At 31.7% G+C, this 15,259-nt stretch overlaps 1 pseudogene; it reads right to left on the minus strand.

The window, feature by feature from the left end:
• Positions 1-2,406: 2,406 nt before the first annotated feature.
• On the minus strand, positions 2,407-5,413 carry LOC149186322 (type I inositol polyphosphate 5-phosphatase 4-like; annotated as a pseudogene).
• Between the last annotated feature and the right edge of the window lie 9,846 nt (positions 5,414-15,259).

Raw genomic sequence — 15,259 nt, forward strand, 5'->3', positions numbered from 1 at the left:
AAAAAAATACCTTTTAATTTTGAGCAGTAATATTAAGAAAAACATGTTCTTTCCATAAAAAATAAAAATAAAAATAAAAATTATATAAATATTCAAATAAAAAAAATTAATAAATAAAACTATATATTATTAAAATATTAAATAACTTAAATGTGAAATTTAAAGAATTTTTATTAATTAATTTGAAGTTAAATTTTTATTTGGACTAATTTAGTCCAAATAACCCACTACATTTTAGTATCTATTATACATTAACTTTGTGTGGGGGGTTATTTAAATAATATATATATATCTATATATATATATTAAATTTAATATCTATTATATATTAACTTTGTGTGTGGGGTTATTTAAATAATCTCTATATATATTTTAAATTTAAAGTTGTAATTTTTTTCAATTAGAATTCGTTATAAAATTTAGTTAAAATTTGAAATTATTATCATAATAGAATAATTTTAAATCGTTAAAATTTCAATGAAAAAACTATAATATCTAAAAATTTATTATAATTTTAGTAGGAGTGTGAATGGATAATAACTATATTTAATTTTTTTGTGTGTTTTTTTGGAGTAGTCTAGATTACAAATTAAATGACTTTTTTTTTTTTTAATCACAATTCACTAAAATCCAACAATATAATTTCAATACTTTTTGTTGTTTAAAATAATTTTTGAATGTATAAGTGGACTCAACAACTTGAAAAACGAAATTAACAGTGTAAACTTCAGATTTTAAAAATCTATATTTGATTTTGATTAAAATAAACAAAAAAATGTTCTTTTAGATTAGACTATGTCCTTAAAAATGTCATTTCATTTATAAATTAGACTATGTTTATATATATATATTTCGAATGGTGGATTTTGTTCACATTATTTATAAGACATATGTACAATTTTTTTTATATTTTCATGAATAGTTGAATTGGTCACTTTATTTATCTTTAAAGCCTAACTTCCAAGACATTTTATTATTATTAGAAAAGTGATTATTTATTTATTATAATAATTTTTTTATCTTTTCATCACTTTCCAGACATTTTATTATTATTAGAAAAGTGGTCATTTATTTATTATAATAATATTTTTATATTTTCACCCTCTTTTTCTTATGAATATTTTTGTGAATATTTCTCCTTCCCAAAACTAATTTGATGAAAAGTATCTCAACTACCAATAATAATACTTTAATGATCTCCCTATTTTATGCAAAAGATGTCCATATCCTATGGAATTTCGAATGAAGCCATGTAAATGCCTAATCCAAAATATTTATCTACCAAACATGTTGGTTCCAACCATAATAAGGATGAGATCCCCTTTTCTGTGGAATAAAAAAATGAACGGTTCGTCAACCATTAATTATCCTATATTTACAAAAATAATTTATTATATTTTGAATTAAATATTACAGTAAATAATGACAATTTAAACTAAAACCAAATATATTTTAAAATTTATTTAATATTTTTTACCTCTACATCTCACACATATGTAATTAAAAAAGATTTCTATGAAAATAATTTAATAAATAATGTTTTTCGTACTTCACAACCATCATTAAAACCATTTTTATTTTATTTTTAATGTATGATAAAAAATATTGTTACGAGCATCTAATAAAAACACGCTCTTTCCACTTCACAACCATAAAAAAATCTAAAAACACGCTCTTTCCACTTCACAACCATAAAAAAAAGTCATAAATGTTTTTGGAACAAGTCTTTTGTACCCAATTGTAACACCCCAAACTATTGTAATTGTGCCCAGAGGCTCTCTACAACCCAATATGGGGTAGATGTCACATACGTAAATGTAAACAACTAAGTACGGGGTAGATCGATCTCACATAAAACGTAAACATGTAAATGTAAAAGCAATCTTTAACATTTAACATTTTAGCATTTCTAATTTAATGTCGACCCTATTTAAAAATCTAATTATTAACAAGTGCTGCATGCAGCCGGTAGTCCCTGCCTATATAACCGAAAAATTAGCAAGTTGCCGATGCCAACGCTATTGCAAGTGAATCTAATTATTAACAAGTGCTGCATGCAGCCGGTAGTCCCTGCCTATATAACCGAAAAATTAGCAAGTTGCCGATGCCAACGCTGTTGCAAGTGTGTGACAATTGTTTCCGTTGGCAAGCACTAATTGGAACGAATTGTCCAAAACGAAATTACTCGCTGATGCCAATTCCCCATTTCATTTCTTCTGTTACTAGACAGGGGCATATGGCTGGCTTGCCCGAGCAGAGTCCAGCTCTGTTTAGAAATTCTAGTAATTCATGCTCATAAATTCTAGTAATTCATGCTCATAAGTTTACTCTATTACTTAGCATATTAAGAGATTCATAATTTTGACAACCTCTCCTCAAAAATGTGAGCTGTAACTCAAATATACTCTATAATAATTGTGCAATACCCATCCAGTCACTGAGACTTATCCACAACCAAATAACTCGACTGCAAATTTTATCCACAATATCAAAATGGACTCAAGCAATAAGCAAAGTAGAACATAAATCCTTCAGAAACAGTTTAAAATATTAAAGTTCAACTCAATGATGTGGGAACAAAAAGATGATCCTTCTAAAGTATTCAATTCAGACTTACTCGTGCTCCAAAATAGTTTCAGGTGAATCCTCTCCAGCAAATCTACAAACCCGTGGAAAGCGAGTCTTTTTTATGATTTCCATGACATCAGAATTCCTCCAGAGCTCATCGCCATCTTTCTGGCCAGAAGTCAAATTGCTACAAATAAAGCAAAAGCTTGTCTGATGGAGAGTCATGCTAACTGATATTGAGCCCTGCAAAAGTATGATTGAATCAATATGTTTAATTGGAGAAACTGATTTAAACCCCTGTTAACTCAGAGACGTCATGTGCATTCAGCAATGACTAGGGTAAAAATCAAACATTCTTAGGGGTGCAAAACAGAAAACGTCATTGTCCATGTTTGGAACAGCAAATGCAACATCATAAAACATGAGAATCACTTTTTGACAGAAATGTGCCACACCTTGTTGCCAAGGTAACCCATCAGGCCCCTTCCAACACATGACACTTTGAGATTGCGTATATAATGCCTCAAATCGCTTCTCACCCAAACTGAGAGGAATATGCCAACCATTTGCTTGCTGGCAGCTAAACAGTAATTCATCTGGCCATAACTAGATCTATCGTCCACTGCAGGGCTATCTGGCACCGGAGAGAAAAACATAGTAGAAGCTGAAGGCGAATCTGCTGCACATGCAACATATTCATCATCTGAGTGCAAAGATTTGATAGTATTATCAGAATATGTCCTTCCTATAGATCTGCCCATCAACATTTGATCAGAAACAATGAAATTCCTCTGCAATTTTGGCTGCCTATTGGCAGAATCGTCATCCATTTTGGAACCCCAGCCTAGGACCTGAAATGATCTCCTATGGTAGAAAGGGTCGTTCTTCTGTGACCTTGAACCCTCAAAATTAGAATCCAAACTTATAATTGTGTCTACCATGTCCGTGGACTTTGCACAACCTGGTGATAAAGAGCTTCTAGAATTGGTACTGCCTTCACGCTGTGACTTATTGAGTGTTTTCCGAATAAGGCTAAGCCATTTGGCAGCAGGACCATTATTCTCTGCCCCCAGCACATTCCCTGCATTTAAAGGAACAATTTCCTGAAACCTGTAAAAAAGGCTTCTCCTGGTTACTGGTTGAAATATGGTTATATGACTATCACAATCAAGAGTGTGAATTGAAAAATTCCTCGAACATAACTTGCCCATCAAAAATTGGAAATTTTATATCTATATAGGCTTTCCAGAAACTCCTTAAATGTCAAACAACAATATCATTTGTCCATACCCCAAGACATAGATATCCGCTGGAGGTGAGTTATTCAACCATTCTTCCAGATTCAAGCCATTTGAAGGAGCTTTGCCTCCCACATTCCATGTTGCCACAAATAACCTATTTGCCCATTGAATTTTAACGACACTGGCAATCAGAACACAAATTCATTGACAAGCTGAACAAATGCAACACAGACTTCAAAATTTGAATACCGAAAGTCTTGGACATCGGTGACTTGGGACATTTCAGGTTCCATTCTTTCGCGCTTAATTTTGTCCGGTTCTTTTTCAACCACCTATCTGCAAGTAGAGTTAAAAAACAGAGAAAATTAAAATAAATAGAAAATTTAGGTTTGATTTTGACATGAGGAAGCTCAGCGCTCAAATTTAAATCCATGCTTTTTATGCGTCCATGTTCTGCCTTTGGCTTAGGAGGTCCGCAACAGGCCAAACAAGAAGATAACCAACAAGCAGCAGATAACATGTAATCTCAATCTAAGGGTCTAGATTCTAGTACCTGCCCGACTTTTCCTAAAGACGTAGGAATCCTTATCAGAGCAACTTCGGCGCCTTTCAACGAACATTTCCTCATTATCTGTATAGCACGTAGATTAGAAGGAAGAAAAGCACTTAGATATGGCCGTCCATTAGGGAAACCTGAAAGAAGGCAGGGAAGAGATAAAGAAAAAAGAAAAAACTAGCATTAAACATAAGGGTAAGAATCACCTTTACTAGCGTAACCTTCTCCAATTTCATCTGCATGGAATTCGTGAGCTTTACTCTTAATATTGAACCATTTCTTAACTAACGTCTTTGGCCAAGAGACTGCGCAAAAGGAAACATGAATTCAACAATTCCTTCCACTGGATCCCTAAAAGCTTGCAATTTCTTGTCCCATGCAGTCAATCTAAAAGACATAAGCAAGGGCCTCAAACTGATTTGTCCACATTGAAATTACCTTGCTTTTCTTCTCACAGACAGCTTTCATCGTTGCCTAGTGAACACTTAATACAGATCCCGATTAGCATCTAGATGTCAAAACCTATGCAAAACAGAACAACAAATCAGGCATTGAACTATGACAAAACTAGTTAATGTAGTTCAAGCATTTCATAAAATACAAAGCCTAAAACTCCGTGTTCCATTTTTATTTTATAGCAAAACCTAAATCGCCAAATAAAGGGGTGGATAAGCATGTTATTCATTAAATAAAATATTACAGAATTTTATATAAAAATCCAAATATTACAGAATTTTATATAAAAATCCTTGCATCTGCACTTGAAAGCTTCCATCACCAATGCATGATATTAAATGCTTCTTTGGCGTTGCTTGAGCATATCCCAGCGTTGCTCCTACAAACCAGCCTATCGATCCATACTGCATTTGGAACTCAGACCTGCCAAACATACATTTAGCTCAACCAGCAAACAGCTGCAAATATAGAGACAAATATACTTGCGAACAGAGCACCATGAGAGTGACAAATAGAGTAGCATAATAGTAGGTCCCTCTCATCAGAGAACAAACATTTCTCTTTCATCACTCGTTGCTGCCACTCCTGCCATTGCAGACTTCGGCTCTGAAGCCTATCCAACAATAGTCTCACCAGAAACCTTCCTCCGCAGATGGTAAAGACTAATTTCATATTGTGTTTGGTGGCAAGAAATTGAAAGGCGGTGGTAGCCAAATACCTGAGAGGTGGCAGATGGTCGGTGGTAGCCAGCTTCCTGAGAGGTGAGAGGTGGCAACTATATAATAAACTTTGCATGCATCTAAGTTTCATGTTTGTCACCACAATTTTCCAGACTTTGGATAAAATATAACTTGTCACCACATTTTTACATTGGTATAAGGGAAGCCTGCAATAAGAGGTCCTTTCTTGATAGATAGAAATTGTCATTCTAAAACATTGGTTAAACGATGATAACGCCAAAAAAAACATGGTCCCAGGCAGGGACTAATAAGTATAAACACAATATAAATTAAAATATAAAGAAGTTTAGGAACACTAAAAAAAGATGTATGGTAAATAAATAAAAATATAAATAAACTAGAGGTATGGTAAATAAATAAAACTTTTTTATATTTACTCTAGAGGTATGGTAAATAAATAAAACTTTTTTATATTTACTCTAGAGGTATGGTAAATAAATACAACTTTTTTTATATGAGGTATGGTAAATAAATACAACTTTTTTTATATTTACTCCAGAGGAATGGTAAATAAATAAAAATATAAATAAACTAGAGGCATGAAAATAAATAAAACTCCTTTTATATTGATTCCATAAACCTTTTTATATTATTTAAAGAAAACTAAAAAATTATGTTTTATTAATAATAATAATACCATTTGGAAATGTTGATTTCTGATTTGATGTAATTGGATGTGTGATGGTGCAATAATTTTATAGTGATTGGATTAGTATTGTGCATTGATTTCAATGTAAGCATAAAAATTACTAGCAATGTACATTGAATTTTGTGTTATAGTAATTCAACCTATTAATATTGGTAAGGTATTATGTTTACTACAATATCTCAAGTAAAGATTTAAATGATATATTGTTTAACGTGTCCTTTTCATATAATTGATATGAAAGATGATATATTGTTTAACGTGTCTAATTGATATGAAAAGATTGATTTTTGTGTTATAGGAATTCAACCTATTAATATTGGTAAGGTATTATGTTTACTACAATATCTCCAGGTAAAGATTTAAATGATATATTGTTTAACGTGTCCTTTTCATATAATTGATATGAAAAAAGATTACAAAAGTAAAAAGGGTGACCATAAGAATAATAAAAGAAAATAGTTTGACATTAATCACATTGAAAACTATTTGTAATTTACGATATTCTTATTATTCACATTCTATCATTCAACATTATTACATTGTCACTTTACATTCAAAAATTTCATCTCATCATTTTTCATAATTAATATTACTTACAATATTATTCACATTTTCTATCATTCAACATTATTACATTGTCACTTTACATTCAAATATTTCATTTCATCATTTTTCATAATTAATGTTATTTACAATATAATTTATCACTCAACAAACTCAAGTAACTAAGCAAATTTAAAATTAAAATGATCAGATTAATCTCAAACATATTTACCATATTTAAAATGATTATATTAATATTAGATAATTTTCCCTATTTTTGATAAAATTAATCATATGTTCAAACCTTTCCTCAAGTTTTTCACTCAAAAAACATATTTTCACCTCTAAAATTTGATCTGGGGCTTGATAGATCCAGAGTGAACATAGGTCTAAACTGGTTATTTGCATTTATTATATTTAACTTTACTATAGACTTAAAGAAAAACCCTAGTGGAACTTTATATGTTAAAGTTTTTGTTACTGTTTTGTTACTCAATTTTTTTTTAGTGGAATTTGGAAACGGACAAAAATACAAAAACTAATTAAACTTCATACTTTCTGGTTCCCTAAACTAATTAAACTTCCAAATAATTGGGGAAGTTACATTCTCTCTTATTCCCTACAGATAAAAGGAAAGGATCTTAGAGTGAAAAACATGGGGTTAGAAACCAGAAGGAAGCAAGGATAGAAGAAGGTTAAAATAACGATGTCGAAGGGGAGATTTCTTGATTCAGGCAACAATCCATTGAAACCTACTCACACGCAGGTCTATGAATTAGGGCTAGAATAGGTAGTCCTAATCCCTGAGAACTAACATGTTGAGGTTATTATTAGCCAATTGTTCTGGAAAGTGAGAGCTCAGGGGAACTAGACAGAATAGTCTCATGGAAGGGTGGAGTGAGAACTAACATGTTGAGGTTATTATTAGCCAATTGTTCTGGAAAGTGAGAGCTCGGGGGCCTTAGACATAATAGTTTCATGGAAGGGTGGAGTGATTTCATCTAGATCTAAATTTCCTTACCTATTTACGAAAATGGTTATTATTAGCCAATTGTTCTCGAAAGTGAGAACTTAGGGAAACTAGACAGAATAGTCTCATGGAAAGGTGGAGTGAGAACTAACATGTTGAGGTTATTATTAGCCAATTGTTCTGGAAAGTGAGAGCTCAGAGGCCTTAGACATAATAGTCTCATGGAAGGGTGGAGTGATCTCATCTAGATCTAAATTTCCTTACCTATTTACGAAAATTACAGATAAATACATTTTAGCTTTTCTTAGATTAATGGAATTCTATAAAACCTTGTACATGTGAATACAAGACACTGAAATTAGACTGATGTTAATTTTAGTAAAAAAAAGTTGTACACTTGAATGCCAAAAAACTTTAGTTCTGAAATGTTTAATACAATGTGAGATTGAACACGAGCTGTTGGATCTTTCCCACAAGATGGATGGTGTAAAATACGTTAGATTGTTGTTTAGCAGCTTTCCACCGAAGCATTAGACTATAGCAAGTGGAGATTCAAGGGTTATCCATAGGTAAAGTCAATTAATGAAGTGGGTCATGGTATAGTTAAACCTTAATTCGTATAACCAACAAATTTAACAAATTTATTACAATGAAAAGGCTCCGGAAGGATCGTGTATACCAAAAATTATGTAACGTTGTCCTATTATGTGAACCCGAGAATATCCGTCCATGAAATAAATGGAATTGCACTTTATATGTAATTGTTAACCATTGTAAATCTTAATGCAAACCCTAAGCAAAATACACTTGGTGCATGAGTTTAATCGTAAGATAAGAACAAATTACTTGAGAATTAGGGTCTATTCGGTAGTCATTGATGTGTTTTGGATATATCTATATATCTATATATATATATTTTTTTTTTCTTGTTCTAATATGATCTGTATGCATATATGTTACAATGCTTGTCACTATGGTCATTACCTTCCTCCAAGTTTTTACCCAGGGTATTTGTTACCCCTATATCCCTTATCACTAAGGTCTAACCCAAACTTTACTTGTATTTAGGTAGGGTAAGCATGCCATACCAGGTCTTACAACCATATTCCCATTTACATTTACATACAAAAAATTGAGATATTCCCATTTACATTTACATACAAAAAATTGACTCTCTCAGAATAATTAATAATAATTTATTTATTTTTAATTATTATTTGTATCTTGATCTATCCTCCAATTGACTCTCTCAGAATAATTAATAATAATTTATTTATTTTTAATTATTATTTGTATCTTGATCTATCCTCCAACTTGCTCTTGTTGAGCTTGTTGCTCCCAGCAATATGCTAGACACTTTTCTTTATGTTTTTATTCCAACACTCACTACAAGTGAATCCAATGATAGACCATATTATGCCATTTCCAACGTTGTTTTGATGTTTTCATGTCTCTCAACAAAATACAACCTCAATTCTAGTTTTAGTTGTTTTGATGTTTTTGTGTCTGGCAAGCCTTGCATTCTCGTTTCCCTCAAGCTAGGTGTTTGACTCCTTCACTAAGTGTATGCATCGACAGTTTGCTCCCTTTTTACCACCTACAACGTAGCGTAAACTCCAACTACTCGAATCATTGATTCTCGAAAAATCAACACATCCCTTGTTTGAAACCCCATTGAAAATAAATCAAACTGAGATTCTTCCTCCACAAATGACCATGACCAAATATTTTCCATTGTAGCTACAACCTTGCAACACGCATTCCAAATGTCAATCCACCTTATGCTTGTAATCAACGGAGTCCATAGAGGGCTTTCACTTCAATGCTTTGTGCATCACTTCCATGGATCCTAGCCCTTCGTAGAGCTATGATGGTCCTCTTTGCTTCGCCATAGTGCCACCATCCCTGGATAGGCTCGAAGTTGTTCCACATCGCTAATATAAAGACCACTACAACATTGTTCAATGCCACATGATCAAGTTTCATCCCTAACAATCTTTCTTCACAATATATTCACAACGTCAACATTATTCCACAAGCAGATCCCTAACCGCACCTTCACAAGATCGGTTGGTGGACTCTATCACGGTCACCTTAGCATATGATCCTTCATATTCGACGGTAAAACAATTTAAGACCATAGATTGTCTTACGAGGACATCATCATCATTGTCATTGATGATGATGTCCAGCCCTTTGTCGACTCTTTACCACAACACTTATATCTCTCTTGTGGATCTCTGACCGCTTCACAAACTTTCCATAATACTTCACTGACAATACGTTGTAGGTTCCTTCACGAATTCTCAGTCTCTACCCAGGAACACTCTTCTTCCAACAGGTTTCTTTGCGCCAATTAGGCTCCACTACGACCACTACTCTTATCTATAATGTAATTCATATTTTACTAGGAAATTCATGTGCAACCTCGTTGCTCTTGATTGTAGATCTGACCAGATCTAGCTCTTCCACTCTACAATAATGTATTTGATTCTTTGCGCCAATTAGGCTCCACTACGACCACTACTCTTATCTACAATGTAATTCATATTTTACTAGGAAATTCATGTGCAACCTCGTTGCTCTTGATTGTAGATCTGACCAGATCTAGCTCTTCCACTCTACAATAATGTATTTGAGTTCTAATGACAATATGTTCTTCCACTCTACAATAATGTATTTTGAGTTCTAATGACAATATGTTCCACCATGGGCATCGTTATTCTCTCTACTATGCATCAACCAACACTGATATCAGAATCATGCCTCCCATATATTCATGCTCCCTTTTCTTATAAAATGGATGCATTTTCCATTTCTTTTAACCATTATGTTCCAGATCAAGATCTGCATCAACAAATCAGATCTCATTCATTCACCAGGCCACTTAACTCTTGGCAACAAAAGCATCCTTTTGAAGCCAAAACATAACCTTCAGTTCCAATACCAGATGAAGAAAATTTAACCGGAGATCATTACCTATTTATTGAGAGGAACAAAAAAAATAACCACCAAAATAACATATACACATAATGCACAAAGTATTTTCCCTCAGAAAACCCCAACTCCAGGAGAAAACACACCATAATGAAATTTCATTATCTTTGGTCAAAATCCTAGGCCAACCTAGCCAAGTGAGCCTACACTACTCACCTCCCTGGCCTTATTACAATGAAGTCCTCCCAGCATTTTATAAGCTATATTACATGTAATAATATGTGACCAAAACCACCTTGTTTAATTTGGTCAACCTTGACTCTAACCCTGAGTCAATTTACCTAACATATAATAATTCTACAATATTTTTTAAAAGTGGATTCTAGGCTACTACCCATGATTGTTTTTTTGACGTGGAAAGAAGAATTCATTGTGAAATGGAATGCAATGGTATGGTGAGAAAAGTGCAATGCGTAAGCATGGAAAAGGCGAGAGGAACGTCGTGTTTGAAGTGAATGGGTTAAATGGTATAAACACATGTGCAATTTTTAGTCCCTGCCTTCAACATCATAGGGAATATAGTAATTTATAGGCATTGACTCAACATTAATGTGATTTAATTAACTATCCTATTCAATGTTTTAATATAAATATTCGATTAAGCAAAATCTTTTCCAAATTTTTAGATTCGACCTCTTATTGGTGGGAAAACTGTATTATTTTGTTAAAACATAAGATAATAAGTTTTAAATTTCAATTCAATGCAAGTTTAATGATAGTTTTAATTTAACATTAGTTGGAAAACATTTAATGTTTTTCACTCTCGAATGCAATACATAATACATATCATATCCCAAGCCACAAAAACCGCTAGACCATAGCTTTGTGGCAAGTTGCATGTGTATTTTTGGATTCTTCATTTGGAGGAAGTGAAATTGCTTTCCATATTTCTCAAATTGGGGTTTGAAATAGTGAAGGGAAACAAAAATCATTGTGCATCTATACAACAAACTTGATGAACTAAGCCAGTTCTTTGTCCATTGAATTAGGTTGTGAAATTTTTCCTACTCATTTTATGAATGTGTGATGATTCATGGAGGTGTTGTAAGAGGTGTTGCTTATTCTTGGGTATATATTTTCCAACTAGATCAAAAAGGGAGAATTCTAGAAGGTAATCTTGTGCTTTTTTATTCAATACCAACTATACATTTTCTCCCTCAATTTTGAGCACTAAATGTTTCTCTGCAAATATAATTATGTGAATTCATTTCTAACGAATGTGCCATGGTTCATGGAGGTGCTGCAAGAGGTGATACTTCTTCTTATTAGTAGCCTTCTTATGAACTATCATTCTTGTTCTTATGTTCTAGTAATAACAATATTTTATTCTCAAATATGATATAAGATGGTATACTTGACAGGTTTGTTGTAGCTTTAGCTAGACAACCCATTTGGGTGATGAATGTTTTGTTAATAGAATCTCCCTGCACACTTCCAATCATCTACGACCATGGTTTATTTTTTCTTTACCATGATTGGTGTCTATCTTTCAGTGCATTCCCTAGGACATATGACCTTTTGCATGTTGATCACCTATTCCCTAAGCTCAACAAAGAAAAGGCTTGGATCAATAAATTACTTAACTAATTTTGCAGGTTCTCGTTATATCCAATTATGAAATTTATTAAACGTGAAGTATATTTTGTCTTAGAGATTGTTTGATGTTAAATAATATTCAAACATTTTTGGATTGTGTCACATTCTCTTCAAATTTCACGTTAATAGTTCAATTGTTTGCTATATATGCCAATTGGTACGCATAATTACAGAGGTTGATAGGATGGCTAGGAGATTCTACAATTTTCCAAGATAATTTTTAAATATAATAAATGAATTGGAGACCCTAAAAAAATCATTTCACTAGGAAGTTACACTCACATACTCAAAAGAGAAAGGATTTTGTGTGCACATAAGACTATTTGGCACTCAACAATGTCTTGAATTTTTGCAAAAAATGTTTAATTTTTTACGAGGCTGAGATGATATATGTGGCCTTGGAATTTAATATGGCTTGAATTTTTTTTCCTCAAGCAAAGGGTAGAGTGGCTGCATGTTTTGTCTTTGTTCCTCCTAATATGGCCATTAGATTTTTTGGCTTTATATGTAGATACCCTTAGGTGAAGCAATATCAAATTTATTCAAAATTTGTAAGGTGGGAAAATCTCCATCCTAACTATACTCTATAGTTGATTGCCTTCAATAAATGCTGTACCTAGCATTGTATTGATATATCAAATGCTAACTTATTACCTGGTTGATACAATATATGTATACCTCAAATTTAATCTACATGGAATTTTTGTGCTCAAGCAAAGGCTATTGTGGTGTATGATTTGTCTTTGTTCTAATTATGAGATTGTGGTTAGAATATTTGGCTTTATATGCAGTCACTCAGATTGATCATTAAAATATATTCAAAATCTATAAATGGCAATAATGTCGAATTTTCATATCATTAATTGATTCATTTTGGGTTATGGCTAAATTTTTCAAGGAATTGGCCATCTAAAAAAATATTTATTAATCTATGTAATATTTCATTGTGTGTTCTATTTTGTCATTTTTTAAAGTCTAATATGGTAATTAGATTGTTTGGTTTATATACATAGTCCCTCATATAACATATATCAAAGTTATTTAATATATGTAAGGTAGTATATTCTCCAACCTTTCATGTCTTCTATTGATCCTTTCAGGTTTTGGCTAAACTCTCTGAGTTGGCAGTGTATAAAAAAATTGATTTATGTAAAATTGTATTAGAGGTTAATGCATTAATTTTACTAGTAATGATTGTTCTAGCTGAATGCATTTAATAAATACCCATGTGGTGCCCAACATTGTACTGAATGCAAAATTTTTTCATTTCATATGTTATGTAGAACTGAAATTTATATATTTTGAAATTTTCCAATCAAACAAAGGTATTCTGGTGTATTTTAATCTTTGTTATAATCCAAAGATAGTCATTATATTTTTTAGGTTTATATTCAATCCCTTATATGAAGAAATTAAAATTTATTCAAAATTTAGGTGGTGGCCATAGTATCCACCTTTTATGTCAATTATTGTTCCATTAGCGTTGTGGTTAAAATATTCAAGGATTTGGCCATCTCAATAAAGTTTATTGATTTATGCAACCTCATAGTTCTAAGTTGCATAGATTTTGAAAAAGACACTAGCTATGGCATTTAAAATAGTACGGTAAGTTATTAGAAACCCAAGATAGAGTTTGGCTAGGGTAAGTAAAATGTGCATCCATGTATATGAAAAGAAATCAAGGTACAAATTGTATATTACAATTCATGAATTTAAAATTTGGGACGAAAACTAAAACAATTGTCATTAAGAGAGGACCAAGCCAATGTTGTTGTTTTTTATTATAAAAAAATTGAGGTTGGTTGTTCTTTTATTTTTAAATATTTTAATTAATAGCAAAATAAAACAATGTATCCTAATTTATGATAATAATTCTCCATAAATTTAGAGTTTCAGTCTAGAAATAAAACATTTCAAGAATGTTGAGGAATATGCCTAACATTTTTGCCAATTCCCTAATCATGCATTATAAATTTTAGGGAATAAAAACTACAACTTTAGGTAACTATTGACACTCTAGCGAATACCATGAACTTATAGGTAGTTATTGACACTTTTAGGAATACCATGAAATTATACTTGAAATCTTCCAAATATTTGTATGAAAGACTATTTTTTAATATTTAAAACCCTTTTAAGTATTTCATGAAATACCATGGGAGAGAAGGTTCTATGTATTTCTAAATATGTTTAACATTTGCCATTGTAGTTTGTTGTAAATTCACTTTATTTTTTAAGAAAGATGATTAATAGGTTATTGTCTAAGATAAATAATATACATGTATATATAATTTGATTGTATAATGTTCAATGAATCATGACTTAAGAGATTAAAATTAGTACTCTTTTTAATTATTTAATTTTTTTTCTATTATTTCATTACCTAAAATGTTGGATGAAACAATTTATATGCTAGCAAAAATATTCTCTAAATTTATTGGTATAACATTTTAAAACTTGAAATATCACTGAAATGTTTTAGTGGTGCTTTAATGGAATTTGGTAAAAGGAAATATTTTCTAAAGACTAAGCACAATTGCAACCCCTTGGGGTCAAATTTTTTTATTTTCCTGAATGCAATATTTCTATTAATGGTAGTTGTATTCCATAGTCGCATGCATTCACTAATTGCCCATATCACAATTTGCTCGAATGGGGTGAGATCATAATTATGTATTGATAAAGAATTTTGTAACTATTAATAGTGTTAGAGAAACAATTTTTTAGCATTAAACTAGTCACATGTTTATTGCTTCATGTTTGAATAACAAGTTGGAAGTGTTTCCCAAAACGATCCATTCTAGAAAAAAAACGAAGGAAGAATCATATTTAAATTTTGTCAAATGCTACATATATTAATCTCTTGAGCATGAACTGAACTAAGAAATGAAGTAGAAGGAATGTAGGCCAAAGGGAATTGAAACTTGAATCAATGGAAACAAA

Source organism: Pinus tabuliformis, chromosome 3_1 (assembly GCF_031772625.1).
Source record: "Pinus tabuliformis cultivar Carrire ecotype Pingquan chromosome 3_1, CPIR1, whole genome shotgun sequence".
Lineage (NCBI taxonomy): Eukaryota > Viridiplantae > Streptophyta > Pinopsida > Pinales > Pinaceae > Pinus > Pinus tabuliformis.